Source organism: Culex pipiens, chromosome 2 (assembly GCF_016801865.2).
Source record: "Culex pipiens pallens isolate TS chromosome 2, TS_CPP_V2, whole genome shotgun sequence".
In the NCBI taxonomy this organism is placed as follows: Eukaryota; Metazoa; Arthropoda; class Insecta; order Diptera; family Culicidae; genus Culex; species Culex pipiens.
This window is the reverse complement of record NC_068938.1, coordinates 7,321,741-7,339,990: the sequence shown is the minus strand read 5'-3', so window position 1 is coordinate 7,339,990 and position 18,250 is coordinate 7,321,741. Positions and strand designations below refer to the sequence as shown.

At 33.0% G+C, this 18,250-nt stretch overlaps 2 non-coding genes across 2 annotated transcripts; one reads left to right on the top strand and one right to left on the bottom strand.

Annotated features, from left to right (window-relative positions):
- Positions 1-12,146: 12,146 nt before the first annotated feature.
- Trnat-agu (transfer RNA threonine (anticodon AGU)) lies at positions 12,147-12,220 on the bottom strand. Its single transcript has one exon. It is a non-coding gene; the product is annotated as a tRNA-Thr (tRNA).
- Positions 12,221-17,017: 4,797 nt separating this feature from the next.
- Positions 17,018-17,089, top strand: Trnac-gca (transfer RNA cysteine (anticodon GCA)). The gene has a single exon. It is a non-coding gene; the product is annotated as a tRNA-Cys (tRNA).
- Positions 17,090-18,250: the final 1,161 nt, after the last annotated feature.

Here is an 18,250-nt window from a genome sequence, read left to right as displayed (position 1 = left end):
GCTAAAAAAACGATTTTGGCGTATGTCCGGAAGATTGTAACAAGGATGGGTTTTGCAAGAAACCCTATCATGTTATACATTTTCAAAAAGGTATCAAAAAGACCTTTCAAATGAGCCTAAAACATCAAGGATCTGACAATCCTTTCAAAAGTTATAAGCACTTAAGTGTTATTTATACACTTTTTGGAGGCCGGATCTCAGATATTTCAGTAAAAATTATGTCCGGGTCCATCATGCGACCCATCGTTAGTTAGATAATTGAAAGACCTTTCAAATGAGCCTAAAAGATCAAAGATCTGACAACCCTATCAAAAGTTAGTAGCACTTAAGTGTTATTTATACACTTTTTGGAGGCCGGATCTCAGATATTTCAGTAAAAATGATGTCCGGGTCCATCATGCGACCCATCGTTAGTTAGATAATCGAAAGACCTTTCTAATGAGCCTAAAACATAAAGGATCTGACAACCCTTTCAAAAGTTATTGGCACTTAAGTGTTATTTATATACTTTCTTGAGGCCGGATCTGAGATATTGTGATAAAAATATTGTCTGAATCTTTCATGTGAACTTTCGTTGGATAGGTTTTTTTTATCAGACCTTGCCAAAGAGCCAGAAAAATTGAAGGTCTGCGAACCCTATCAAAAGAAATCAGTAATAAAATTGATTTGTTAAACATGTTAAGGGAATGTTGCTATTTTTACTGAATGTATTGACTTTATGAATGTGAGGAAGGCACCAACCACCTGAAGGTGGATTAAGTACCGTTTTTAACGAGGCATTACTTTTGAAAAGGTGTACAAATAAATAAATTCCCTCATTTCATAATTCTGGCCAAGTATCAAATTTATGAACTATTAGTTTTCAATAAAAATAAACAAGTTTTGATTTTTGTTTTTTAATTTATCAACTTTTTTTCAGGCATATTTTTAGAAATATTTCCTGTTGATTGCCAACGCTATTTGTGCCTCCATTGTACATTACCAGATAACTCTGGAGTATCCTTGAGATCATATTCGAGTTCAGCGACCCCAAATAATTAAAATCGAATAGAAAGTTTTATTTAGAAAAGACTCTTTTGTTGGTTTTCGGTGTCTAACGGCCATATTGGATGCCATCTTGAAAATCTCCGTTCCCTTTGGGAATCAGCGAAAACAACCGGTAAATTTGGATTCAGAAGGGTCGATTTAGCCTGGATTCATTAAAAACTGACCTGTAACACAATTTGCTTCTTGCATCGCTATTTTAGGCTTTTGGCCTTGACTATCAGGAAAAAGCTACGGATGCTTGTGTTACAGACATGACGTCTGTGTCACAAAATTGCAGGGCAGCGAATGATCAAGAAAATTAACGCTGCCAGAAATAAATTAACCAGCAACAACAACTTGATTTGCAGTACGTGGCCGAATGGTTACGCTGTCCGCTTTGTAAGCGGATGATTCTGTGTTCGATTCCCATCTGCTGCAACCTTCCATCGGATGAGGAAGTAAAATGTCGGTCCCGGCCTTGGTTGTTAGGCCGTTAAGTCATTCCAGGTGTAGGAGTTGTCTCCATGCCATAAGTACAAACAACACACCAAACCAAGCCTATTCCGGTGGAATCGCTGGCGGCGGTTGGACTCGCAATCCAAAGGTCGTCAGTTCAAACACTGGGGTGGAAGGTTCCTTGGAGTAAAAAGAGGTTTGGGTGCTCTCCCCATTCAAGCCTTCGGACTCCTAGGTTCGAGCAGAAACTTGCAATAGAGACCACAAAAGACCCGGGGGTCGTTAATGTGGATGGTTTGATTTGATTGAACAACTTGATTTTTTTATATCGCCTTATTTTTATTCGAATGGCATCTGCCAAAAAACAAACAAAGAATTTTTATGGTAAATGTTGCTTCAACTCTCTTAAAAAAAAACTATTTGTTAGAACTTGAAAACAATGGTATTCAAATTTATTGAAAAGTTGCGTTTTCCGTGGCTTTCCACATTATTCCGAGGTTATCATATTTAGACTCCCCTTCTTGCCTTCAACCCCACCGCAAAGCCTACTCAGTTGGCGATAATACACGCAGAAAGTAAAAGTCGTTGAGCCTTTGGCTCCTCTGATCAACTCTTAACTCGTGTTGTGCAGATTTTCCAGTGAAAAACTAGTTCCCCGGCTTAGGCCCCCCTCGACCAGCATGTTTGTCGGCGCGAAAAGCAAGTTCGGCAGATGATGCACGCTCGCAGCGAAAGAAAAAAAAACGATTAAATTAATTAGTCCGCTCGTTTAGTCGCAGGGTGCACGCGGGGATAATTTAGCTCATTAGACAATTTCGCAACTATTATAATGTGTACCGCGAGTGTGAGTGCGCATTGACCAATTAGCGAACCGGAGAAGCTTTTACTCTCCGCGTTCAGGATTTAAAGAAGCTCCCTTCGCCAAGGTAGCGACTAAGCTTTAATGGACGATAAAGCGCTTAAGTGGGCTTCACTTTCTGTGCGCGATTAATCGGGTGTATTACGGGCTATTAATGAGTGCAATTATGTGACAATTTAAATAGCACTCCATAATCAGCACCGGATCCACGGTCAACTAGAGAAGTTTTTGTTCCCATGACTGGAAAACCTTCGATGTTAGGTTCTTAATTTGCATAACCCATAAAACAGGACGTTACACACACCACCGCGGCGGCGGCGGTGACTAACGAAGATGGCCATGAAATTACTCCAGGTATGCTAACAGATTCCCATAAAATGTAAGTGACCTGTTGTGGAGGCAGGCGCCTGCTCGGATGACGACGACGTAACTTTCGCTACGGTTCGTCCATTATGACAGCAATTTGTAGCGGCGACGCGTACTCCAACGCGCGCGCCTACTTAGATTGATGACCTCCCGTAATGGTCGTGGTGTGATGACCGAGGTGACCGGGCAGAGAGGTCCCACTGGGGGTTTCTCATAAACTTGGTGGATTACAAGATGGAAAACAAGGCGCGATTACACGGAGTACGTTCAACATTGTGTAATTTCAAGCGTTTTTACGTTGTTGGCTACAAATCGGCATCGATTATGGTTCATAAGTCGGCTGTCAAAGATCAAATTTATGTTGTTGCTGAGCTGTACCGGGGCTTAAAATGTCACATTTTATTTACTGCAGTGCAAGCAGACAATGACGGCTTGCTTGATGAAATTATTTTCAACTGAGAATATTCTGAACCCTCTACCGGATTACTGGAACGTAGACAAGTAGACATAATTTGAAGCATACCAACTAAATAAAATAATAAGCAATTTAGTTTTATTAAAGAAACATTCAAATTAAAATTCGAAGTTGTTTGTAGAACATTCCACACATTGTGACTAATTTTTCAAATTAATTTATCGATTCTAAGATCTATGGCCAGAACCATAATTGACAATGTTCCAAGAGTGTATAACTCTTTTCATGCCCTCAAGAACTCGTGTTTTTGAATGATGGTACTAAGTACAGAAATCTTGTTTTGTATCTCAACTATTTTCCAATAACTGGTCATATTTGAAACAATGAGCAATTCTCCACTGGAAATTTGATTTCTTTTGTATTTTTTTATTTGATTAAGACTTTCCAGGCGGCCAAATAAGTCATATTGCATGAGTCGTTTGTCCATAAAAGTCTCGAACAATACAATTTTGGCAGCAATCATACAAATGTGGTATTAAAAAAACTTTATCTAGGGAATGAAATTTCAGATTGGGCCAAGTTGTAGGTATTGGTTTGAACAACCCAGAAAAGTTGCACCACTCTAAACAAATTTACACATTTTTTACTTTTTATACAACAAAACTTCAATGCTCTAAACGTATTTTACCATTTTTTTCATATGTTTTAAGGCACATGGGCATATTTTAAGTCACTAGGAAGTGCGTTAGAAAAAAATTGGCGCTGAGTGATGATGATTAATATATTATAAAAAATTGCGTTTTTAATTTTTTTTAGGTTTTTGATTTTTTGGTACGGATTTTTAGTTGATCTTGTATTATAGGTGGAACTATATATATAAATATTTTTTATAACAAATTTGTAGAGAAATCTTTAACCTTTAAAATGCTTTTCATGGTTTGTAAATCCGTTTTGATTCTCAAAAGATATTCCACTTCAAAGACAACTTTATATTGGCTGATTTTTGAGTGACAAACATGGTCCCAGAGGATCAAGGTCAAACGAAGTTCACATAAAAAGACGGATGTCTTTGAAATGGAAAATCTTTAGATAATCAAAACGAATTTAAGATTACAAATATATTACAAATACGAAATTTACAAATCCAAAAAAGCGTTTACAAGGTAAAAGATTTCTCTACAAATTTGTTATAAAAATTATTTTTTAAAGATGGATCTACCTATAAGGCCAGATCAATTAAAAATCCATACCAAAAATCAAAAACCTTTCAATTTAGAAAAACACAATTTTCACCAATATTTTAAGATTCTGATTTAGGCTAGTAAAACACAACTTTCTACATATAAATCTCCAATGGGATAACTCGATTTGATATATTTTGTTCCAACAGCGCCATGTATCCATAGAGCTTTTTTATGTAATTTCAATAAACAACTATTAAATGGAATTATAATATATCAAATATAGCAAATCAAATAAAATCAAAATAAAAAAAAAAACAGTGTTGAAAAGTATTTTTTTTTATAGAATTGTAAAAGTACACATTTTCAGCATCAATTTAGGTTCTTCAGAAACTTCGGATTATCGAATCACATTTTTTTACTACCGAAGTATGACTCCTAAACTACTCTAAAGTGATTTATAATATTTAAATCAAAGATCGCGGCTCAAATTACTGTTATGAAATATGTTAAAAAATGCATTTTTTAATATAAAAGGCAATCAACCATCTAAATTTAACTGAAATGAGGTCACAGAACTCAAATTTGATGTTCAAAGTGATAAAATTAAAAAAAAACGCGAAAAATATGTTTTTGTTCGTGAAACGATTGTCTGAAGTCCCATACAAACCTTCGGATGATCGATCTTTGAATAATCGAAACTTCGGATAATTGAGTCAGGACTGTATTCGTTTCTGTTAATTTCGATAAAAAAGTAGGCTGTTTTGTCGCTCAAGACGGAATTGCAAAAATATTTTGTTTAACTCCTTGATTTATTTGGATTTTTTTATTGGATTCAACTACATGCAATAAACTTTTCATTGACCTTTTTTTATGTCGACAAAAATGCATTCTTTTGAATTTTAGTTAAAACTGTAATGTTTTACTGCACCAGTTTATGTGTTTTGAAAAATAACTATTCATCTTTTGAAAAATACAAGATACTTGCTTTTTCTGTCATTTTATAGTCAAACTTTTAAGCACTTGTATCAAAAGTAATACTTTTCAACACTATTCAAGTTTTTTGAGTTGACAAATCACGTAACGTTTATCTGAAAATAAATCAATTAAACTTGCTACCGCAAAGTACATTTTCAAATTTGTCAAGTTTTTAGATTGAAAACATATTGATGGCTTGATTATTATTTAAAAATATTTTTTCGAATGATTTGTTTTTAGACAATTATGATTCAATTTTCAATTTTGTTAATTTTTGAGAAAAAAAAAATCCAAATATCTAAGGTTTTTTTTTTGTTATGGTAATTTAACTTGTTTTTTTTTCAATTTACACGTGACTTTTAGAAAGGTCTAAATAACAGAATTTAGCCTTTCGAATGAAAATAAAAACAACAATTTTATATTGTAAATTGTTTTATCCAATTGTCTCCTTCCCTCCACTCATGTAACATTTCAAGGATTCTGATTCAATTAAAAGATTTTTTACTACTGCTGTCGCATTCTGCCTTTCGTGCAAACTTTTCTCAGAACCATGGCGACCGAGATGATGATGATGGCTCGAGAACCGTTTCTCGAGAATTGCCAACCGGCATGCGGATGCATTTTTCACCGCACCGCTGGAATGATTTATGAGTTTTTATGCTGCCGAATGACTGCCACTGTAGACGGTTTGGTTTGACGAACGAAACGGTCAACAGGTTTTGTTGAGGGGGCAATCAATGTGGTTCAATTTAAAAATTCTGCAGGATTCCCAGCGCTCGCAACGTTGGCGCTGGGACGAATCGCAGTAATCCATGAAAATTAAATTTAATCGATGGGACTGTGAATCTTGCTGATGACAGCTGTCTGCCGGCAGAGCTTGCCTGGATTTGTCGGGAAATTGTGACTATGTTGCTGGATAGAACATGTTGTTTAAAAAATGTAAACTATTGAATCAATCATCGCGCAACGGTACGGAGCTGAGCGGGTAATCGAATCGTTTTTACGCGAAAAACATTGTGAAATCTAGTCACCATTCTGCAATCACGCGATTTGATCTGAGCGTTCCATAAATCAAATATCTACCCTGAAGTGTAATAACGAAAATGGAGTTAAGTTTGAAAAGGGTTAAAAATTACTTTTTAAATTTGTCAAAGAAATTTTGAAAATCAAAAAAGTTTAGAATTTTTAATAAGGTAACTCTAAAAACAGTTAGCCATTTATTCAACCACAATGAAAACAAAGTAAATCGCGATGTAGTAAATCCAGTCGATCATATCTAGCTGATGGAGTATCCATAGAGAGCGCAAAAAAAAACATTAGAAATGCGCATATGAAAATATCAGTGAACATTTATCTGTGCAGCGCTGTCAAACCCCTCCGGGGACGGTGCATTTTGCAATCTCAGTGAAACTCTGGTGATTGATGGTGGAAGCTCACCTGACAGATAACGTCACCACCAGTAGCAGTTTTGTTGAGGAGGGAGAGGGGGATATTAGCAGGTTATTTTCAGTGGAACTTTAATGGAGATAAAATTGCAGGTAAATGTCAGACTGAAAGTGAAAATTACTGAGTGGAAAGCAGATCGAAAAAGTAAAAACTAAAAACTGATAGATTTCATATCAATTCAAAACAAAATAAACAAGTTTCAAATGATGAATCATACAAAAATGATACTTGTTTCTAAAAGGTCAACGTGCTATCAGCGCGGCCAATCGATTCAAATCAAAACAATGCAAATAAATCCCCCTGCAAGGAAGTAAGACATTGCATACAACTGCCAATCAGTCTGAGCCGATCGCCGCAGCCGTGGTCCAGCGCTGCAGTTTTGCACACTTATTTTTCGCATCTTCCCCCGATGCACTGCCCTGAACTGACCATCAGATCGCAGTAGGCGTCCTTGAGATGTGTGTAAATCGGCCGCGAGCAACGAACTTTTACCATAAAATGTGAAGAAAAAAGTTCCTCCTCCCAACTCGTTCCTCAAACCCTTTCAGGTGGTGGCAATAATTTATTGTTCTACCCTGTCGGGCCGCAATTGCTTCCCCACCAGAAGAAGATTTGATCATCGAGAAATATCTGCACGACCTTGGAACGAAAATAAAAATTACCATTTTACCGAGCGCATCTTCCCGGCCTGCTTACTAGCACAGCAAGGTGTGCGTGTGCTGGAGAAAAATTTAAAGTCGGGAAACACGGTGGAAGCTCCAAACTCAACTGGGTTCTGTTTTCTGTCACTCGACCTGTGGGAAACATTGAACTTTAAAACGTGAATGGATTTTACACGTTAGGAACATGGGGATACATACGGCTGAGATGCACAGAGAAAAAAAATAATCCTCAAATGATTTATTTGCTTTTTTTTTATTTCCCTGAACTACAATTATTTTTCAATACCATTTTCACGGCGTGTTTTCTGGGCAACCTTAAGGAGAAAAAATAGTCATCGCTACTGTCAAATGTGTCTTATAGGAAATTTTCTCAGCTTTCCAATGCTTCTAAGAGCGAAATGTTTCATCGGGAAATTTCTGAGATATCTATTTTTTAAGTTTTTTGTTCTAAATTCCTTTATTATTTATTGTAAACTGTATAATAACTATTCTGGAAACTTGTCATATGATGTTTTTCATGTGCCATTTACTCATCAAATTGTGCAAAACAAGGCAAGAAACAACTTTGGAGAAGGTTGCAAATCGCTAAAAAAATTAAATTAATTTTAACCGAGTTTTGAACATATGGGATTTATTCAACAATGAAAATCAAAAAAACCTTCTTAAAAATATTATTTACAAGAATTAGAAGATAAATACACAATTTTTGTGTACAAATATCACGTGTCTGCTCTTATTGAGCAGATACAATCGATTTTTTGCAGGTTTGAGATTGTTAAGTTTATTAATGGATTTTATGAATACATATGATACTTCTTAAAGCATACATGAACCGGGAACATGGATCCAAAAGATGATTTAACATCAAATATGTACAACCAATTACTGTTGCAAGGTTCAAAATTTTCTCATGTGTATGAAATAACGAAAAAAAAGTTTTACTGTTGAAAATGCATTTAAATGTAGGAGTAAAATTTGTGTGTTTTGACTCTGAATGTTGAAAAAACTGCCACATACATTTTTTGGTTTAAACAAAAATAAAATATTATTTAACAGAAAAAATCAAACAGAGGCTTCCATTCCAACAAAAATCAAAGTATTTTTAAAACGTTTCAAAAAGATAAGATAATATTGCTGATTCCTTGATCATTTCATACAACATAAAAATTATAAAAATCATTTCATACTCATGAAAAGTTTTTCTCTTGAAGCTCGCCACAGTAATTTTTAGTTGAATTTTGAGTATATAACATATTTTGTATCCATGCAATTGATTAATGTTTGGTTAAGATGAAGCCGTTGATCATTTTCGAAGATAATTGATCATAACTCTAAAATGTGCTCTATTGAATTCAATTTAACAAACTTCTGCACCAAAATGAATCAGCATGTGCCAGTTGTAGCCTTCTTGAAGCCACTGAAGGAATTTTTGATCTAAGTCAATTGCGCTTCAAAATTTATATAATTTTGTGCTACAATCATTGACGTCCTAGTTGGCAATCATTGATTAATGACGATTTCCATAACTTCGCAAGGAATAGATTAATCGTTACACGGAGAAAAAAGAGTTCCTAAAATCGTGAACAAGGGTTCATGAAAATGGGAACCACGAACAAAGTGTTCAAATTCCATGGTACGTTTTTCGGAATCGTACCATGAGATTTGAACACTTTGTTCGTGGTTCCTATTTTCATGAACGCTTGTTCACGATTTTGGGAACTCTTTTTTCTCCGTGTACCAAAAAGAATCAGCATGTGTAGGGCACTATTTTAAACAACTTGTATAAGGAATTTTGTCAAAATATTGATAGGGACACAAAAATCATGGCAATGATGAAAGTCTTCACGTTAAGGAAATATGTTTTTTTTTTATAAAAATCTAGTGATATCCTAATTAATCTCAAACATGCAACAAAAAAATCGGGTTTATCAGCTTAATTCAAGCTAAATCCTAGCTAATTTTAAAAATATTTAGCAATTTGCAACCTTCTCCAAAGTTGTTTCTTGCCTTGTTTTGCACAATTTGATGAGTAAATGGCACATGAAAAACATCGTATGACATGTTTCCAGAATAGTTATTACAAAGTTTTCAATAAATAATAAAGGAATTTAGAACAAAAAAAAAACTTAAAAAATAGATATCTCAGAAATTTTCCGATGAAACATTTCGCTCTTAGAAGCATTGGAAAAGCTGAGAAAATTTCCTATAAGTCACATTTGACAGTAATGATGACTATTTTTTCTTGAAATGTTTGTTCTAGAAAACACGCCGTGATTTTTTATTCTTCGAATAACTTTGCCTCTTTTTGTTATCTGTTTTTTTCACTTTTGATAATTTTATGAGTCGTGTTAAATTACATTTATTTTTCTATGTAGCAGCGTTTTCCTATTTTACTTTATTTTCATTTGTCAATGTTTTTAAAAGTATTCGCCTTAACACATTTACTTTGATTCCAAATATAGTCAAAGTTCAATGAACCCGAGGAAACTGCAATTTTTCAAATACTTCCGAAGTTGCAAAAAAAGCCTCACATTAATCGTTGAAATTTCCTCAGATGAGGAAATATAAAATTAAACAGATTGTCTCTATTTAAAACCATTCAAAAATTTTACCCTTTTAAAACAACCTACCGAGTTCATATCATGCTGTCAAAACGAATAACGTTTATTTTTGCATTTTTAATAAATCAGAGAACTTTTAGGCTCTTCGCAAATTTTGATTGTTTGAATCACACATAGAAAAACAACTCTTGAAAAAACATTTTTTCAAATGAATTTAACGATACTATGATTTTTTTACGTTGGCATTACTGTTACAATGAATCAAACATTTTGTGATAAGGAATTACAACTTAAAATATTTTTTTTACTAGCCTGAGGGCTGCATCGAAACTAAAAAAAAATCAATCAAAATTAAATTATCAACCAATTTAATTAAAAAGATAATCTCGGTTTTTAATCAGGTGTTTGCTTAATAGACTTGTTTTATATGCCTTTGCCAATGTGTCGAAAAATGTAAAATTGATTATAATGTTTGTTATGATTGTGTCTTAAGCTGTAAAAATGTTTACTCAAATAAAACGCAAAACACACCATGTAAAAAGTGATTGAAAGATGTTAAAAAAAAAAACAAAAAAAAACCAAAAAATAATTATTGAAGGTTAAAGAATGAAAGATGAAAAACAAGTACCGCAAAATGGTCAAAATGACTTATAAACACGGAAAAAAATAAAAATAAACCTTCAAGAAATTTAGGCAGTTTAGGCTTCATACTTTGATAATTTTCATAATTAAAACCTAACTTTTATAAATTCATTGCTAAAAGTATCACAAAATGTGTATTACATTATAACAGGTATGCCATTGCGAATGTTAAGTTTTAGAATTTATTTATATAGTTTTTTTTTGTATTATTTGAATATATTTTCAAAACAAAATACTATGCAAAATTACCCTGTTTGCCAGATGCATAAACATTGAAATGAATGCTGAAATCAGTTGTTATTCAATTTATTGAGGTTTTTTGGTTTGACAGCATAGTTTGAGTTACAATTTTGGGAAAAAATCAGAGGGCATCAAATTGTCACAAAACTTCACTCCTCCCTTCAATGTTTTCCCAAATACCAAAGGGAAAAAAATCTTAGGTATTTTTCAAAGCCTACGTTTATTAATAATCCATCAAATTGGAATAATTTATTTTCAAAGAAATGAAGTTATAGAGTTGCTCAACAAAATTATGGGGGTGTTTGAGATTAGGTCAAAATGATTTTTTACGAATTTTACCATTTCTCAGGTTCTTCTCAATGAAACTAAATTCTGTTAAAAGGGTTTTTATAGAGGGCATCATAAGATGACCTAGCTGAAAAAAAATCACTCCTAGAACAAATCTTATTATTTTTGCAGCTGTTTAGATTTGAGGTTCGTTTTAGGCCAAAAAAGTCCTCTCAAAAAATCAACATTTTAATTTATAAATTGGAATTGCTTGAAAAGTACCCAAATGTTTGAAAATCTCTATTTCAAACATTGTAGAATGTCAATACGATTCTTTCGAAGAAGAAACACTGTTGGATGACTTGTTTTTATCATATTCATGTATTAGAGCGTCATTTAAGTTTCATATGATCCAATGTCACCCCTTCTAAAAGATGAATTTGGGTCAATTTTTAAACGATCTTAATGCCGAAGGTTTGTTAGTAAACTATCTAGGAACAATTTTAAGTTTAAAGATGTTTGATGTTATTTAAATTGTTTTTGTTATTAAGAAATAGCGAGAGGTGTATCGTTTTTTGACCCACACCACCACTGACGGAACATGTTTTATAAACGAAAAAAAAAATCCATTATTTGTAAAAATTTTCACTGTGTAAACCAAGTGAGAAAACCCTGCTCCCAACCGATGGAAAACAGCCAATGTTTCGTTACAAACAGCCAACCCAGGCCGGCGCTACGCTTTACGGTTGGCGCTGAGTCGAAACCTGGTGAGCGTTCGCGTACGTTGATTTATTTCCTTGTTTTCCGGTTGGTTTGAACCAGAGGCAAGTGAAAGAGAAGCACCCTAGGAATGGTGTGGAAAGCGATATGAAAATAAACAAGATCGCGCGCGCCCTCATCGAACGAAGGTGGAAATATTTACCGGCGACGACTTAATTTGTTGGGTGGGAAAAAATCTCCGAGAGATGTGGATTAGTTTTCACGATCAAGGTTAGGTGCTGACAGAGAATTTGAAAAAAAAAGTTCTCCGACGATGACTCATCGGGAAGGCTCCGGCGAGATTCGAACTCACGATCTCCTGTTTACTAGACAGGCGCTTTAACCAACTAAGCCACGGCGCCTCGTTATGTCACTGTGAGATTGCACACGTACACACGCTCTCGCGGGATGAATGGTTTCTCTTTTATCTCACGAACATATAAAAATTCGACCGGTTTTCCGTTTTCAAAGGTCACACAATTGAATTGCTCCACTTGTTGAGTAACGAGATATTTTTGGGACCGAAAAATGGACCCCATTGTTGAGCCCAAACTTGGCATGCAAACTGTGAACGTAGCAAGCCTTGCAGCACGAGCTGTGTAGCCTTTGGGTAGGGAAAGTGAGCTTATCACGTTGTTGCTGTGCTGGAATACTGCATAGTAGGCGATTTGATAAATTCAGCGCTGTCTGGCGGCAATTAATTTTAGCCCCGGGAATTGAAACATACAAATCGCAAAAGGGAATTGAAGCCTTGAGTGTCCTGCGTTATATTTTATTTTGGGTTATTTTTATACTTAGATATTCTGAAATTAAGATTTTGTTAAATTTTCAATTCGATTTGTACATTGTAGGATGATTGTAGCTAATCCATTAGATAAGACAAGTTTATTTCAATGAAGCAACATAATTGTCAATAATTTTTAGAATATCTGTTTTCGAAACAGAATTTTAATTTCATCAAATATTAAAACTTTTTTCAATATATTTCATGAATCATTTAACTGCTCATATGACAATAAATTATAAAAATATTCAAACAAAAAATATTTTTTGTTTACAATGAACTTTGCTTTATCCGAGACTTAAAAAAATTAAAAATAATCACAAAATCGCAATTGGAAACTGTTTGCAAACCTGGATAGATGGATAAATATAATTTAAAAATATATCGTTAACGTTAGAATGAATGAATAATTAAGTATAATTTAGAAAAAAATATACATTTTAGGAGGTGTGAAAAAAGGAAACATAATATTTAGGCATTTGTTGTTGAAGATTTGTTCATTTATGATATGTTTTCACAATGAAAATGGTATTTTTTTAAATTTTGCTTCTCAAATTCCATTTAACTATGAAATATATTTTAAATACATTTATACAGGGTGAACACTCATCAATTTTTCCGAATACTTCTAGAGCCACAAATAATTTGCTAAAATAATAAAGTTAACTTTAAAATGAAAAACATTTTTTGATTCCGAAAAAAAAATTAAAAGAAAATTTAAAGATATTGATTGCAAATTATAAAATAACAATGTTCATTTAAAATGTTCAATTTTAAATTCGACATTAACGAATAATTAAAAATAATATGTTTGAATGCATTAAACATCTGTTCAGTTATTTTTTAATCATTGGTTTTTGTAATTTAGTTTTTTTAGTTTAAACTTGGACTTTTGATTCATTTTTTAAAATCGAAGCAAAAACTTTCACAAAGAGTGAAATTTTCAATTATAATTATTGCTCAAAATATTTAAATATTTTAAGAATAAGTATAAAAATACATTGCTGGAGTTTTTTTTTTAAAAAAAAGGTCCAATGAACCAAATTTTCAGTTTTTACTTTTTGGGTAATTTTGAAACCGCCTAGAGTCAGGAGTATTAAAAAACACCCAAAAAGCAAAAATTGAAAATTTGGTTTATTGGACCTTTTAAAAAACTCCAGATTTTGATGAAGCATATTTGATATTTACGTTTGGAATAAGCAAATTTCAAAAATTTCAAAATTTAAGATTCATAAATTTAATTTATATTTAATTATTTAATTTATAAAATCAAATGATCCTTAATTTAATATTTTATTTTAAAAACCAACAATTTCTCAATTTAATATTTAACTTAATAAAGCAAAAACTTGTTAATATAATATTTGATTCAAAAATCAATTTTATTAAATCTTTAAAACTCACTAGCTTCTAAATTTAGTATTGAATTTCCAAAAAAATATAATTTATTATGTTATTTAGCAAATGAATAAAATAATTTCTCAACTCAAAAATTTTAAATCATATATTTCATTTCAAAAATCAAAAATTTATTGAATTCAAAAAACATCTTCAATTTAATTAAAAAAAACTATTTAATTTCTTTTACAAAGTCGAAAATTTTTAAATTTTATATTTTATTGCAAAACTCATAAATTTATATTTATTTTTAAAAATCTTCAATTTTTTAATTAAATATTGAATTTAAAAAATCATTATTTTTAAATTTTACATTAGGCTGGTACAAATATTTTTAAAAGTTTTTGTCACCCCCCCCCTTCAAAATTGGCCCGAAAAAATAAGGGGGCAAAAAAATATTTTTACAATTAACTTCAAAATTTCAATGAAAATTCAAGTGCAACCAGCTGAAATCAAATTAAAATACATTCTCCTGCGTTTAAAATCATTTTTAAGCATGTTTGGGTTTATTAAAAAATCTTAAGATTTTTTGAAAATTTTCGATGCAAAATCTTTTTTTTCGATACAATTTTTGTTTTCATGAAATCTTAGATTTTTTGAAAACTAATGATTGCAAAACAACTGAACTAGTGTAAAATGCATTTTAAAACACTTTTTTTCATTTAAATGTGAAGATTATGGCTTGTTATTTAATTTTTTTTTCTCCCCCCCTTGACCTCGGCCAGGGCCGAGGGACAAAAACTTGTTTAAATATTTGCATCGGCCTTAAATTCAAAAAAGAATTCTGTACACAAAATTTAATTTAAAAAAAATCTTCAATTTAAATTTAATTTAAAAAAAAAACAAAAATTCTAACTTTGATATTTAATTTCAAAAATCAAAAAAAAATTAAGTAAATTTTAAGAATTTTAAAAAAAATCTTAATTTAATATTTAATTTCAGCAATCTCAAATTTCTTTACTTAACTTTAAATTCATTTTTTTTGTATTTAATATTCAGAAATCAAAAATCTGAAATTTCTAAATATAATATTTAATTTCAGAAATCATTGATTTAAATAAATTTAACTTTAAGATTTTAGGAAAAAGTACCAAAACTGTTTTGTGATTTGATTATCTGAAATCCTTTGAAAAAAATATGCCAGGGAGTAAGAGCAAAAGTTAAACGAACGAAAAGTTTAAAATTGTTGATCTTGATTAAAATTTTCAAACGTTTCAAATTATGATTTTTTTGAGATTTTGCATTTATTTTTTACGCTATATTTTTTTTAATGGGATTTATTTTTTTTAACAATAAAACAATACCAAATGATTTTTGCTGCACTAAAACCATGAAGTCAAAGTTTATGTAAATGTTTTATAGCTTAACGTTATCTAGTCTATTAGAATATTATATTATGAAATTAAATAAAAAGGAACTAAATTAGTTTTTTTTTTTTTCAAATTTCGGACACTTACCTCCTCATCTCCAACAAAAGCCGTCGGGGTCGCGACGGTTCGAATTTTATTTTCATATATCTGTAACACGTTTATGCAAAATTGGTCCGATTTATATTCATTTGCTCGAGAGAAAGAGGCAGAGGCACACACTTCAGGGTAAGCTAACAAAAACATCGTAAAAGCGCCACCTATTTGTACCATTTTTGCTCACATATGCCTTTCTGGATGCACTTTTGAAAATGTTTGATATTTGAAATTGAAATAAGTTTGATTTGGTTTAATTTAGCAAACTTAAAAAAAATTAACTTGATGAATTAATTTTAATTTTTGACATTTCAACTCTATTATTTAATTTTCACAACACTATAAATAATCCGTGAAAGAGGTGTCAGCGAGGTAATTTCTCTCCAATAAAATGCCATTTGCCACCAAGTCAGCTTCCGGCACCCACGCTCGAAACTGGGTTAGAACTGCTCTCTGATTGGCTTTGTAAGGCAGGTCTGCTGAGGTGCAACAGGCAAAAATTTAATTAAAACTCAACACTCTAAACCGAGTTCTGTCTGGAAATCCCAGCAGGCTCTTTCGATCGTCCTCCCTCTTGTTGGAAAAGGCCAAGTGCCACAGTTCAAAGCTTGCTCTGTCTGTTTTCCGATTGAATTTCCTGACCTGCCCTAAGAACTTTGCTTCAATTCGTTCGTTCTAAAAGTATCGATTCTGGTGATGGAATGCAACGAGGGGTGAGGACTTATGGGGGAAATTGGAACAAATCGATCTAATTTCCTTGCAAATAAAAGTTTCCGTCCGGCAGAATTTTCCAACTCCCAAGAAAAAAGGGGGACACAACGAGAAGGGATAATAATTCTCGTCCGATTGGAGCGAATCATTTGTGCAGGTTGTCAATAGGGTAGCTGACGATATTATGGACTTAAATGAAAAATTTGAAAGTTTTATGTTTTAATCCCAAAACTGGACCCATCACCCTTCAAAATGAGAAAACACAGGGCGAACCTTGTCCTCTCTCCCCCCGCTTTCAACAAAGCTGATTATTCATTTGTATTTGCCAGCCAGCAAGTCAGATGATGATTGCGGTCTCTTAATAGTACAAGATTCAGGTGGACTTTTTAGCTTCATGTCGTCGTTGGAGGCGCCCTCGAGCGTCGACATCACAAGACGCCGGCCGAGATGACGAGATTTAATTGATATTGGGGCAAGGTACAGGTACACTTGGACTCGATGAGAGGTCCTTCGGTCCCCCCGTCCAGGGCTAATATCATAAACCTTTAAGCTGATTAGGCGGAATTGATTGAGTTGTAAATTATAGCTGCAATGGCATCGATAGTGCTGTGGTTCCATTTAATCAGGGAGCCCCGTTTCTCTGTTATGACCTCTGTGAGTCGTTGATTTCAAGATAAGTGCTTTATTATGAGCTGGTTTAAAGCAGGTTGAAGGGAAGTTTTAAAGTCAACTGGCTGAAAGTTAAAATGCATTCTTGAGACAGGATTGCTCAAGGAATGCCACTCTCCCCTATAAAACATCACGGGGGTATAGCTCAGTGGTAGAGCATTCGACTGCAGATCGAGAGGTCCCCGGTTCAAACCCGGGTGCCCCCTCAGGTTTTTTTTTCATGTTAGTGTTCTCCAGAAATGCTAGTACACAAACATTTCTTGATGATTTTTGAGCATTGTAAAGCGAGCGTGAAAAATGCTAAAATAACCTATATGAAATCTAATGTCAAACAACCGTTAAGATTTTAAAATACTAAGTTATATATAAAACATCCAAGAAAAATGATTTTCCAAGCAGAAATTTTTCAGTTTTCACGGAGACCAGGTCAAAATATGAAAAATCTGGAAAAGTATCCATTAAAAACCTGGAAAAATCTGGCAGACGAAAATCCAACAAATTTGAATGGTGAAGTCCCTCCTCTTCATAAATATTATAAATTAATTCAAAAGTTTGTAGAGTTCAGATGATTCAACTGATTTTTGGCCTCAAAAATGTTGAATTTGCATTTTATTTTAGAAATACACATTATATTATCAATTATATTCGTTCATTTTACTCAAAAAAATGTTCAAAATGTACACAAAGTGAAAAATCTGACAATATCTCGCACAGAGAAGGGTGAATATTTATTCTGGCAGACACTTGAAAAATTTTGCATTCCCTGCCATCAAATCAAATCATTATTTTTTGTGGGAATTTCACGGGACTAGAAAAAATTAAAATGTTTCAGAAAAGGCCAGATTTTAAGGTTAAAATAATATTGTTGCGCCTAACTATTTATTCTGGAATAAATCGAGTTTGAAATTTCAATTTACTTCTAGAATTCTACCTTAAAAACTAAATGGTGCACCCAGAACTGAGCATCGGCATACGAGAGGATAAAGAGCACGATTCGGTAGTAAAATGATACTGTGTGCGGACGGAGAGGATAAATCCTGAAATTACCGAGAGTACTTTACTCATTGTTCATTTTCCAAAATAGTTCATCTATCAAAAAAAAAAGTATCGGTACCGAGACTCGAACCCAAGTCCTTCGGCATATTGAACCGTGCCTTTGCCGTATGGGCCACCACGGTTCGGTGACTAAGTGACAGTCGTTTGTCCATATAAGCCACTCATAGGATGAACTATTCCAATGAAAGAATGAACACGCGAGAGGACTATACTCTCGCAATATAGCACTTTCCTCACGTTTCTTTTCGTGAAGACTATCCCCTTGTTCTTTAACTTTGGGTGTAGTTACTAAACACTAACATTTGTTTTCA